General features: G+C 32.4%; 1 long non-coding RNA gene across 1 annotated transcript; it reads left to right on the top strand.

Annotated features, from left to right (window-relative positions):
* The first annotated feature begins 1,286 nt into the window (after positions 1–1,286).
* Positions 1,287–2,094, top strand: LOC128283437 (uncharacterized). Its single transcript, XR_008273779.1, has 2 exons — positions 1,287–1,460; positions 1,734–2,094. It is a non-coding gene; the product is annotated as an uncharacterized LOC128283437 (long non-coding RNA).
* The last annotated feature ends 10,107 nt before the right edge of the window (positions 2,095–12,201 follow it).

Genomic DNA, 12,201 nt, shown 5'->3' with positions numbered 1-12,201 from the left:
GAAGTCTTTTGAATCTCGTTTTTAATTAATGCATAAGGAATCATATATATACATTATAACATATAGCATATTACAATAATAGGTAGCTAAAACATGCATTTAAATAATATGATAGCAATAATCTAAAGATCCTATGCTAGATACATACATAAATATAGCAAATCTTAGTTACATAACAACATACATATTAAGATATACATAGCATATATTGAAGAGAAATAAGCAAAATATACTGAACACTCAAAGTAATAATTAATTTAAAAACAATGCATGATATATAATTAGCGTATAAATATATACAAAACAAATGTGATAATATATATAAAAAATAATAATAACACATATATATCAAACAAACAACACTTAATAATTTTATGTAGCTAGCTTTTAATATATAAATAATATAAAATATAACACTATATAAAATAATGTAATGATAAATGAATTTTAAATATTTAATAGTATATAAAAAATGTTTAGTAGTAATTTATACAATTTTAAAACTATACATGATGATATATATATAAGAGACAAATGTACGATAAGATATAAAATAAAATAATATAATGTATAAAATTTTATAGGAAACATATAATAATATAATAACATAAATTTTTTTATTATTTATCTATTATCAAAAAATATATTTAATTAATAAAATATTAATGATACATCTACTATATAAAACAATATAATATCATATAACATAATAAAATTTAATTACATATAATTTAAAAATAAATGATAATAAATATAATATGATGGATAATATAAAAATAAAATATATATATCATTTTATATAACTAATATTTACAAAAATAAACTAATATATAGAGTATTTAAAATAAATTAAAAATATGTAAAAGGATTAAAATTTAAAAAATGAAAACTTTGGGCTAATTAAAAGAATATAAAAAGAATTTGAGCCAATTAGGAAAACGCATAAAAACCGAAGGACTCACTGGGCAATTGGCCCTAATCCCAAAACGCCGTCGTACCTCAGAGTATAGTTCAAAAGCCATTAGGACTAAATTGAAATAACTATAAAATATTAAGGCCGAATTAAAAATAAAATAAAATGAAATTATAGAATTTAATAAATTGGGGGGATCAATTGAGCAATTCACCCACTTATCAAAAACACGCGGATCCTCCCCGGGTCATCGGGTCAACGCGCGGATCCTAAGCCTTGAAACGACACCGTTTTATGTTTATTGAATTAAACCAAAACGGCACCGTTTCATCAAGGCTATATAAGCCAGATTTTAGTTTTAAAATCATTTTGCACTCTGTTTCAGAAAAAAAGAAAAGAATCCTCTGAACGAGGACTTGGGGTTAGTTGTCGGAGGGCTATCGTGCCTCCGTCCGGAGTTTGCACGCACTCACGCGCCCCCTTCTTGGCTTCCACGTACGGTGGTTGGAAACTGGAAAGTTTCCTTTTTCCGACACGAATCGAAATGGTATGCTTCCCTTTTCCTTTTCATTATTTGCAATATATACATGTACATATATTTAAAGCATCCACCTTTATGTATTTTGATCGACTGCTGGTTTCTTTAGTATAAGAACGATTTTGTTTTTATTGAATCTCTCTGTTCTTGCCAAAAAAACCTTTATTACAGATTAAAAGAAAGGGGTTTTTATAACCCTCAATTACATTTTAGGGAAAGAATCTGTTGATTTCTTTCCATGTTTATTTCCTTTGCTGTTGTGGTTCTTCTTCTCTTTTGCAGGTACCATTGAGGATTTCATGGCGAGAAAACGTTGATCCGTGCATCGATCACGGCGCGCCATGGGGCCTAGAATCACGGCACTGATGGTGGTGATGATTGGCGTGCCTGTGATACAAGCTCTAGAACCTTCCGTTTGCGGCGCCTAGGGTTCCAGAAACCCTAGGTTTTCCTTCTCCTGTTTACCAAATTGGGCCATTTGGGCCATACCTGGTTGGGTGTAAACGGGCTAGTATTTGGTTGGGCTAAAATGTAATTTTGGGCTTGTGTGTAACGGGTCTGAGGTTTTAAGTATTTGGGCCACTAACATTTGGGTTTTTGTAAACTGGACTGAAATAAATAAACTTTTATTTATTTATTTTTATTTGTTTATCTTACGGGCCCGGGCAGATTTGTGCTACTACAATACTTATCTAACATTTCCAGCTAAAAATCTGATTAAAATTTGATGAGAAAACTCGTCAATTCTCTAGTCTAGGTCACGGCATGCAAGAATGGAGAAAGAAAAACTTTCTTTCCCTTGAACATATGGTGGAAGAAGAAGATTATGAAACTTCCTTTTATATATATATATATATATAAACTTAATTAATTAATAGTAACTTAAAATCCAATGGTTGTGGTTTAACATGATAATTGATAATTTGTACTAAATGGTAGTGATCATGCATGTCCACTAACAATATTGTATAATTATTCTATTAATCTTAAGTCCTTGGTGAATTTGTAAATTAAGTCATTAATTTTTCCTTAATCCAATCTCATAAATTTAACCATTTTGCGTCCTATACTATTTTCACCAGTTATTCGATTAAATCATTTTATATTTTCTAATTGCTGATTCCTTAATCAACTCATGAACTTTTCGATTTAGTATTCAGATTATCTCTATTTAAGAAAATTTGTACTTCAAATCGAATTTTTCGACATCAAAAAAAAAAAAATAGCTCGTTACAAAATGAATATTATATCTATTTATTAGTGCTAAATCAAATTTTATTATTTTTGGGGCCAATACAATTTTACCATGACTAATTTAAATTTTTATAAATTATAAAAGGCCTAAATTGAAAATTTACCATGGCCCCCTAGGTCTCTTAGTGGCTCCACCATTAGTAATACTATATAATAGGAAGTGTTCTATTATGGTACGTTTAATAGAATGACTTCAAGACTAAAAATGCTGTAACTGATGGAAGATCAATAGAAACTTAATTATAAATGTTTTGAACCCTAATTATATATGTCCAATTGGTCCCTTCGTTAACTCAACACAACCCTTAACAAACTGCAATTTGAACTGCAGCTAATGAATGAATGAAAATGACAGAAGAGAAATAAATTGCTTGAATTACTATGCACAATAAATGTATTTTTTTCCTAATGGAACAAGAGAAAACTTTGAAAATAATTTAGTTTATTGGAATTATTCTTTGATTTATTATAATTAAATAAGTGAGTCTATTTTAAAGTAAGAGAACACATATAATTATACCAAATACAAATAAATGTTCAAGAAGACTACTTGAACATGGGGTGGACGGCACATCGAGTATTCCTAGTGTGTGTGCCGCCCACTATCTCAAAAGGGGATTTGCATTTTTATTAAAATATTATTTTTTTTCTAATTAACTCTGTGTTATTTTTCCTATAGATAGAAACAACAGGTTAAGCCAAAATATACACATCATTTAGTGTAGTTACTCTATTAAAATTTAGTGATTTATTTTTCCAAAATAAGATCTATTTTCGTGAGAACTAGAGTTATTGATTTTGGTTTCACTTTACTCATAGAGACAATTAACTTTACTTATCGGAAAGTTAACATTTTCATTGTGTGATCAGTTCAGGATTAAAACCCTACTCTCTTAACAACCGAAGGTTCAAGAATAGCAAAAACAAATTGTTTTGATTGAAAGTTAAGAATTGACAAATCTCACTAAGAAAATAACATAAATACTAAATTTGATAAAATTTATTGTCATAGATAACATAACAAAAACTTGATTTTATAAAAAAAGAAAAAAATTTCACTGTACAAATAAAACCATTTTTGAAATCGATTTTTCTAATTGCCGAATGAATTTCTTTTACGCTACCTTTGAACGGCGCACACAAAAAGAAAAAAAGAAAACCTCAGATAAGTAAATCATATAAGTAACCATTAAAAGAACAATCAACATTTTGATTTCTTACATATGAAAATTTGCGTATTTCAAATATTTTTAGTAAACAAGTTTAAATTAAATAATTGGAAAAATATTGGGAGACATAAGTATTCAATTAAATTCTTACTTAGAATAAATGTTAAGTAGCACATAGCACAATTCAATAGTAATCTTTGGTGTGCAATAAATGTGATTTAGTCAACCAAATATTAAATATGCAAAACACAACAATAGTAATACTTTTTTTTTTTCATTCGAAGTAGTTTAAACAATACAACAATAAACAATATGAGGTTTTATACACTTTATGATGCGGATTATATATTGTAGCGATGTAAAAATTTTAGCTTGGTCGCTAAATATGGCGATTTATTGAAAACTTGAAAATCGAGGTTCGATTTTTATAACAAAAAGGAGTCACTACCAACCTTTTTTCCAGGTGTGATCAGACACCTAATAAATCATCTTTTTTGAAAAGAAAATTTATTCTTGAATAAAAATGAAGGCCAAATTTGGGTCTATGCGAAAATCTAGAGAAAAAAATAGGGTTCGAGAGTCGGTTACGCACGAGGAAGGTATTAGCACCCTCGCGATGCCCAAAATTGGTATCTCGTTAAATGTGTATTGTCTTAATTTTCAAAAATGTGAAGTCAATGTAACATTTAATCGAGATCCGATCAAAACACGAGGATCTTTAAAATTTCGATTTCTTTTGAGAAGGACGTTCCGTTTTTAACACAAGCCGATTGATATTCACCCAACATAGCGATGAAATCGACAACTTAATGTTAAATCGGTGCGTTGCCTTATTTATAAAAAAATGAATGAAAATATAAAAAAGCTAATATCGATGTAATAAAAATATTCTAAATAAAAAATAACATCGATGTTGAAATAAAATGTGAACTAATATGCTAAGTTCGGAACAGACAAATAACAAAAAGTTAAGAATATACTGAATCAAATAATATATAAAATATTAACAATATATATGCGATAATAATAGTTATAACAACAATAGTAACACATATGGGTTACAATATCTACGTAATTATAGGAATAACAGTATATACATAATAACACTAAAAATATATACATAATATATTAGAAATACTAATAACAAAAAATATATTAATAATACCATATAAATATATACATATGTATTAAAAATAAACACGTAATAATCTTAAAAGTATATACATAATAATAAAATAAGAAAATGATACATTTATAATAAGTACATAAATATATCTATACATATATGTAAATAATAACAATAATATTAAAAGTAAGTAATAATAGTGAAAATAATAAGTATAATATGATATTAAGAGTATACATATAAAAATATAATATTGAGAGTATATATACATATGATAAAACGCTTACTAATATTAATAATAATAATAAGGATAATATAAAAATATATATATGAAATAGTATAAAAATGTATAACTAATGATATTAAAATATATATATAATAATAGTATTAAAAGAAATATATATAAGATAATATAAGAAAATATGATATAGTATTCAAACATATATACATATGATATACAATATTAAAAGACATTTATATATAATATATACAAAAATATATACATAATATAGTATTAAAATATTTACATAGCATTTACATATTAGAAATAATAATGTTAAAAGTACCTATTAATAATATTATATAAATATAATAATAAATAATAATAATATAATAATAATAACAATAATAGTAAAAATACAAAAGAAAGTATGACATAATAATAAGGTAAGGAAAGTAAATAATAATATATTAAATATAATAGAGATAATAGTAAATATAATAATGTTAAAAAATACCATATAAAGAGTATATATATATACATATATAATAAAATATACACTAATATTTATAATAATAATAGTAAATAAAATAATAATAAAAATATTAAGTATAGTATAAATAATATGTACATAACAATAATAATAATAATAAGTAACAATAATATAATAATAATATAGCAAAATTAATATTACAAATACTATTTAAGAACAAAAAAAGAAGAAGACGGAATTGAGACCAAAACAGAATTCTTGGGGTGAAATTAGAAATAAAATAGGAAATCGAGCCAAATTGCAACGCGGGCATAACCTAGAGGGACCAAAAGTGCAATAAACTCCTTCAGCCAAAACGCGCAGCAGCGTGGGTGACTCAATTGAAAAGTGTAACAAATTTCAAGGTCGAATTAAAAATCAAAATAAACTTTATTGAAAATATATGAAAAAGCGGAAGGGCTAAATACGCAAATAGCCCTTCCGTTTAAAAAAATACGCGGATCCTCTTCCCAGGGGGGTCGGGTCACGGGTTCCCTCCCCAAAACGACGTCGTTTTGCATCTGGGGAGGGTACCCAAAACGCTGCCGTTTCGGTCCAATTATAAAGCCCAAAAATTTTTCAAACAGCTCATTTCATTGCTGTTTCAGTAAAAAAAAGGAGAATTCTCTCTTTCTTTCTGGGTAACCCCAGATTCCGGCCAAGAGGGCCACCGCACACCACCGTCGTGTGTTGTTAAATGCCACCGTCACTGATGGTAGGAAAAGGTAAAACTTTTATTTTTTAGTTTAATAATATAATATATATGTATATAGATATATGTTAGAATATAAAAGAAAGAAGAAAAAGAAAAACAAAAGAGAAAAAAACAGATTCAGTAAAAGAAAAAATTTTAATCACCTTTTTTTTGGTTTCGATCTTGATTCGAATGATCTATGGTACTGATCTATTGTTTTTTTTTTAAAACTAATGTATGTATTATATTTTTGCTTGAACTGCCGAAAAAGAAAAAAGATTTTAGACTTGGCTTTTTATAGCCATTTACAATGTCCTAACCTATTGCTTGCGTGTTTGCTTGATTGTGCAGGTCAGTTAATGGCCGGTGGAGGTGACTGTGGGGCAGGTGGCGCCAATGGATGGTGTTGCAGTGAGTAGGTTGTGGCAGAGGCAAGTGGGGAGAGGCTAGGGTTTGTGATAGCTTTTTTTTTTTTGAATTTGGTTTAGGGTTTCAATTGTATTTGGGCTAGTGTTGGGTTTTAGTGTGTTTATTGGGCTGTGGTCTATTTAGTTTGGTTGGGTATTGGGTAGTGGTTAGGTGGGCTGAAATTTTGGGCTTTGGGTTTGATGTAAATAAGTTTTGAAGTTTAGTGTAAATGGGTCATGGGGCAAAATTGGGCTATAACAACTGCCCCTCTTTACTCATTGTTGTATAACGAGAACAGAGTTGTTGTCGTGTAACGAAAATAGAGTAAAGACTTTTAAAAAAGGCCAATTTTGCCCGGCCTCATCGAGCTTTGACCTCCTTGGCTGTTTTCTTCTTCAGGTAGTCTCTTTCCAGTCTACCGCATCTTGTAGCTTTAGTTCAATCCACTGCATCTTCTGATATACGCCTTGTAGCTTCAATCTACTCCAATGTAAGTTCAAGGATATGAAATTTGTGGCTTCAATCTGCTTCACTGTAACTTCAGAAAGATGAGATCTACAACTTCAATCTGTTCTTCTATCGCTTCAGTGAGATAAGGTTTGTGGTTTTTTCTTCTGCGACCTCAAAAAGGCAAGATCTGTTATCCTCAATCAGTTCAACTGCAACTTCAGGGAGACAAAATCTGGTGTCTTCAATCAGCTCCAATCTTTATTCTTTACTCGGCATGTGATCCTGAGCTCAACTCATTTCTCGCAATATGAATTGACTCTTTAAAAATAGACATTAAAAATAGAAATTGAAGATAGCTCAGCACGTGAGCCAAGGCTCAACTCACCTCTCGCAATATGAGTTGGTTTTTGAAACTTAATTTGAAAAGTAGATTTTGAAAACACCTCGACATGTGACCCAAGGCTCAACTCAACTCTCGCAATATGAGTTGATTTTTGAAATATATAAATTGAAAAAAACAGAAATTGAAAATACCTCAACGTGTCCTGAGGCTCAACTCACCTCTCGCAATATGAGTTGATTTCTTGAAAAGCAGAAATTGAAAATACCTCAACGTGCCCTGAGGATCAACTCACCTCTCGCAATATGAATTGATTTTTAAAAAATATAAATTGAAAAACAGAAATTGAAAATACCTCAGCGTGTCCTGAAGCTCAACTCACCTCTCGCAATATGAGTTGATTTTTTTGATAAACAGAAATTAATATTACCTCAACGTGTCCTGAAGCTCAACTCACCTCTCGCAATATGAGTTGATTTTTTGAAAGACAGAAATTGAAAAACAAAAATTGAAAATACCTCAGCATGTGAAACGAGGCTCAACTTACCTCTCGCAATATGAGTCAATTTTTGAAAAACAGAAATTAAAATTACCTCAGCGTGTGCTGAGGCTCAACTCACCTCTCGCAATATGAGTTGATTTTTTGAAAGACAGAAATTGAAAAACAGAAATTGAAAGTACCTCAGCATGTGAAACGAGGCTCAACTCACCTCTCGCAATATGAGTTGATTTTTTTGATCATAAATTGAGAATACCTCAATGTGACTTGAGGCTCAACTCACCTCTCGCAATATGAGTTGATTTTTGAAACATAAATTAAAAAAAAAATTGAAAATACCTCAGCGTGCCCCGAGGCTTAACTCACCTCTCGCAATATGAGTCGATTTTTGAAAAATAGAAATTGAAAATACCTCAGCGTGTCTTGAGGCTCAACTCACATCTTGCAATATGAGTTGATTTTTGAAAACAGAAATAAAAACATCAGAATACCAAAACATGTCATCTGGTGGACCTCAGGTGTCTTTTCCTTTGACTACAACTATCATCCCATCCTCTTGCTCTACTGGAGTACCTGTATATGTCATGCATGATGTCATCATGATATGCACATGTTTGGCCTTAAATACCTTTATGCCTACATGATTATGCTATGCGCCTTAGGTATGTTTGTCGTATGTTCTTTTTCGTCACAATTTTTGTGGGGATCTGCATTCATTACTTCAACTCTTGACTTTCTCTTTAGGTTCTTGTACCTGTTCTCAAGTTTCACGAGTAATCAACGTTTCTCAAATATCACTCTTTTGCCCCTGGTTGAACTTTGTCCTTACTTTGAGACTCTTGTACTTATCAAATTCTTATCCAGGCAATGCTCAACATTTCTTTTGTCTAGAGTATGTCATTTCACTATTTATTATTTAAATAAACCACACAATGAGACATATGAAAATGGTCAGGTAGGTACGAAAAGGATACCTCTATTTATTTATTTCAAAGGTAGCAAACAAAGAAAGTTAAGCAAGGATAGTAAAAAGTATTATAAAGAGAAGGGGGATCGCATTCAACGGATATAAATGCTCTAGATATTCAACACATGAACTCTTCCATGTTTCTTAATCAAGAATCTTTTCGAGTATGGCTTCTTGTGTAGAAGATTTCGAGCTTTTAGAAATGCTTCAAATACTGTAGTCTCGCTGTTTGACCCACCGTTCAACTGCATTGCTCTTTAGGCCCGGGTTTGCTTCATTAGAATGCCCTTTTGGTTTTCATCCTAATCTTCTGTGTTAATCAAGACGCCCTTTTCAGGTTTTCACCTTGATCCTTTTATTATCAAGACGCCCTTTTCGGGTTTTCACCTTGATTCCCATTTTTTTAGGCATAATATTTCTTCACAGCATCTGAATTCACTGGATTAGGTAACTCCTTCCCATCCATCTCAGTGGGAATCAAGGCTCCACCCAAGAATGCCTTCTTTACAACGTATGGTCCTTCCTAATTTGGTGCCCATTTTCCTCGGAAGTCTTTTGGTATTGGAGAATCTTTCTCAGCACGGGTTCTATTTCGTGGAATTCTCTTGGCCGTACTTTCTTGTCATGGGCCGCGATCATTCTCTTCTGGTACATCTATCCGTGACAAATTTCCTTTAGACGTTTTTCCTTGATGAGGTTTAACTGGTCATGTCGAGCTCGAACCTATTCTGCTTCCTCTAATTTCGACTCTATTAAGACTCGTAGAGAATGGATCTCAACTTCGATGGGTAACACAGCTTCCATTCCATAGACCAGAGAGAAAGGAGTTGCTCCCGTAGATGTCCGCACAGATGTGCGATATGCATACAAAGCAAATGATAGCTTCTCGTGCCAGTCTCTATATGTCTCGGTCATTTTCCCAATAATCTTCTTAATATTTTTGTTGGCCGCTTCAACAGCTCTGTTCATTTTTGGGCGATAGAGCGATGAGTTATGATGCTTTATTTGAAATTGCTCACACACTTCTTTCATCATCTTGTTGTTCAGATTTAAGGTGTTATCTGAAATGATTCTTTCAGGAAAACTATATCGACAAATGATTTTCTTTTTCAAAAACTTGCAAACTGTAGTATTCGTCACGTTGGCAAATGAAGCGGCTTCTATCCATTTTGTGAAGTAATCAATGACCACAAAAATGAATCGATGTCCATTAGAAGCTTTTGGGGAAATTAGCCCTATAACATCCATGCCCCACATAGAAAAAGGCCATGGAGAAGTCATGACATGAAGGGGTGAAGGGGCTACATGAATCTTCTCGCCATAAATTTGACATTTGTTGCATTTTCTTGCATAACTAATGCAATCACTTTTCATCGTCAGCCAGTAATAACCAAGTTTCATAATCTTCTTGGCCATAGTGAAACCATTGGCATGTGTCCCGTAAATTCCCTCATGGACATCTTCAAGTATTTTCCTGGTTTCAACAGTATATACGCATCTCAAGAGCATTTGATCTTTTCCTTTTTTGCACAGAATGTCCCCATCAAGAACAAATCCTACTGCCATTCTTCTGATTTTTCTTTTGTCGTTCTCATTTGCTTGTTCGGGATACCTTTGATTCTTGACATATTCTAAGATATCATGGAACCATGGCCGTCCATCTGGCTCTTTTTCAATGCTGAAACAATGTGCAGGGACTTCATATATGCTCATTTGAAGAGACATTATTTCTGCTTCTCTGTTCGCTTTGAACATTGAAGCCAAAGTGGCCAGGGCGTCAGCCAATTGGTTTTCTTCTCGTGGGAAGTAACTAAAAGTTATTTCTTTGAATTCTTTGATCAGTCCTGCCACTAGATCGCTGTATTTGACTAATTTCGAATCTCTCACTTCCTATTCTCCACGAATTTAGTATATCACCAACGTTGGGTCCCCGTACACCTTTAAGATTTTGAAGTTTCGTTCAATAGCTGCACGAAGTCCCATGATACAGGCCTCATATTCCGCTATGTTATTGGTACAGAAGAAATTCAGCCTGGCAGTGAATGGATAATGATTCCCTTCTGGTGATACTAAGACTGCTCCAATCCCATGCCCTAATGTATTTGATGCACCATCAAAGCTCATCTTCCATGATTTCTCTTTTGATGACTCGCACTCTTTTTCTATAATGCACATCAAATCTTCATCTGGGAAATCGAATCTTAATGGCTCGTATTCCTCCGTTGTTCAAGTGGCTAAGAAATCAGCTATTGCACTCCCTTTTATTGACTTTTGCTCACATAGACGATGTCGTATTCTGATAGTAGGATCTGCCATCGTGCCATTCTTTCTAAGAGTGCAGGTGATTCTATCATGTACTTTATTGGGTCCAGCTTTGAAATTAACCATGTCGTATGATACAACATATATTGCCTGAGCCTCCGAACTACCCAAACCAAAGTGCAACAGAACTTTTCGATTGATGAGTACTTTGCCTCATACTCTGTGAAATTTTTGCTGAGATAGTAAATCGCCCTTTCTCTTTTCCCTGACTCATCATGTTGCCCCAGTACGCAACCCATTGAATCCTCGAACACAGTCAGATACAATATTAACGGTCTTTCTGGAGTTGGCGGTACTAGCACTGGAGGACTAGACAGATACTGTTTTATCTTGTCAAAAGCCACTTGGCACTCTTCGTTCCATTCTCCCGGATTATGTTTTCGAATGAGTCAAAAAATTGGGTCACACTGATTGGTAAGTTGAGTGATGAATCGAGCGATGTAGTTTAACCTCCCTAAAAATCCTCTGACTTCCTTTTGCATGCGCGAAGGTGGTAACTCTTGAATGGCTTTTATTTTATCTAGATCAACCTCGATACCTCTTTCACTGACAATGAAGCCTAGCAACTTTCCCGAGGTATCCCCAAACGTACATTTGGCTGGATTAAGCTTTAGCTGAAACTTTCTCAGCCTTCTGAACAACTTCTTGAGGTTCACTACATGCTCTTCTTCCCTTCGGGATTTAGCAATCATATCGTCGATGTAGACTCTATTTCTTTATGCATCATGTCATGGAATAACGTCACCATAGCCCTCTGATATGTTGCCCT

This window comes from Gossypium arboreum, chromosome 11 (assembly GCF_025698485.1).
Source record: "Gossypium arboreum isolate Shixiya-1 chromosome 11, ASM2569848v2, whole genome shotgun sequence".
NCBI lineage: Eukaryota > Viridiplantae > Streptophyta > Magnoliopsida > Malvales > Malvaceae > Gossypium > Gossypium arboreum.
The sequence above is the reverse complement of the archived record's forward strand: the minus strand, read 5'-3'. Positions and strand labels throughout refer to the sequence as shown.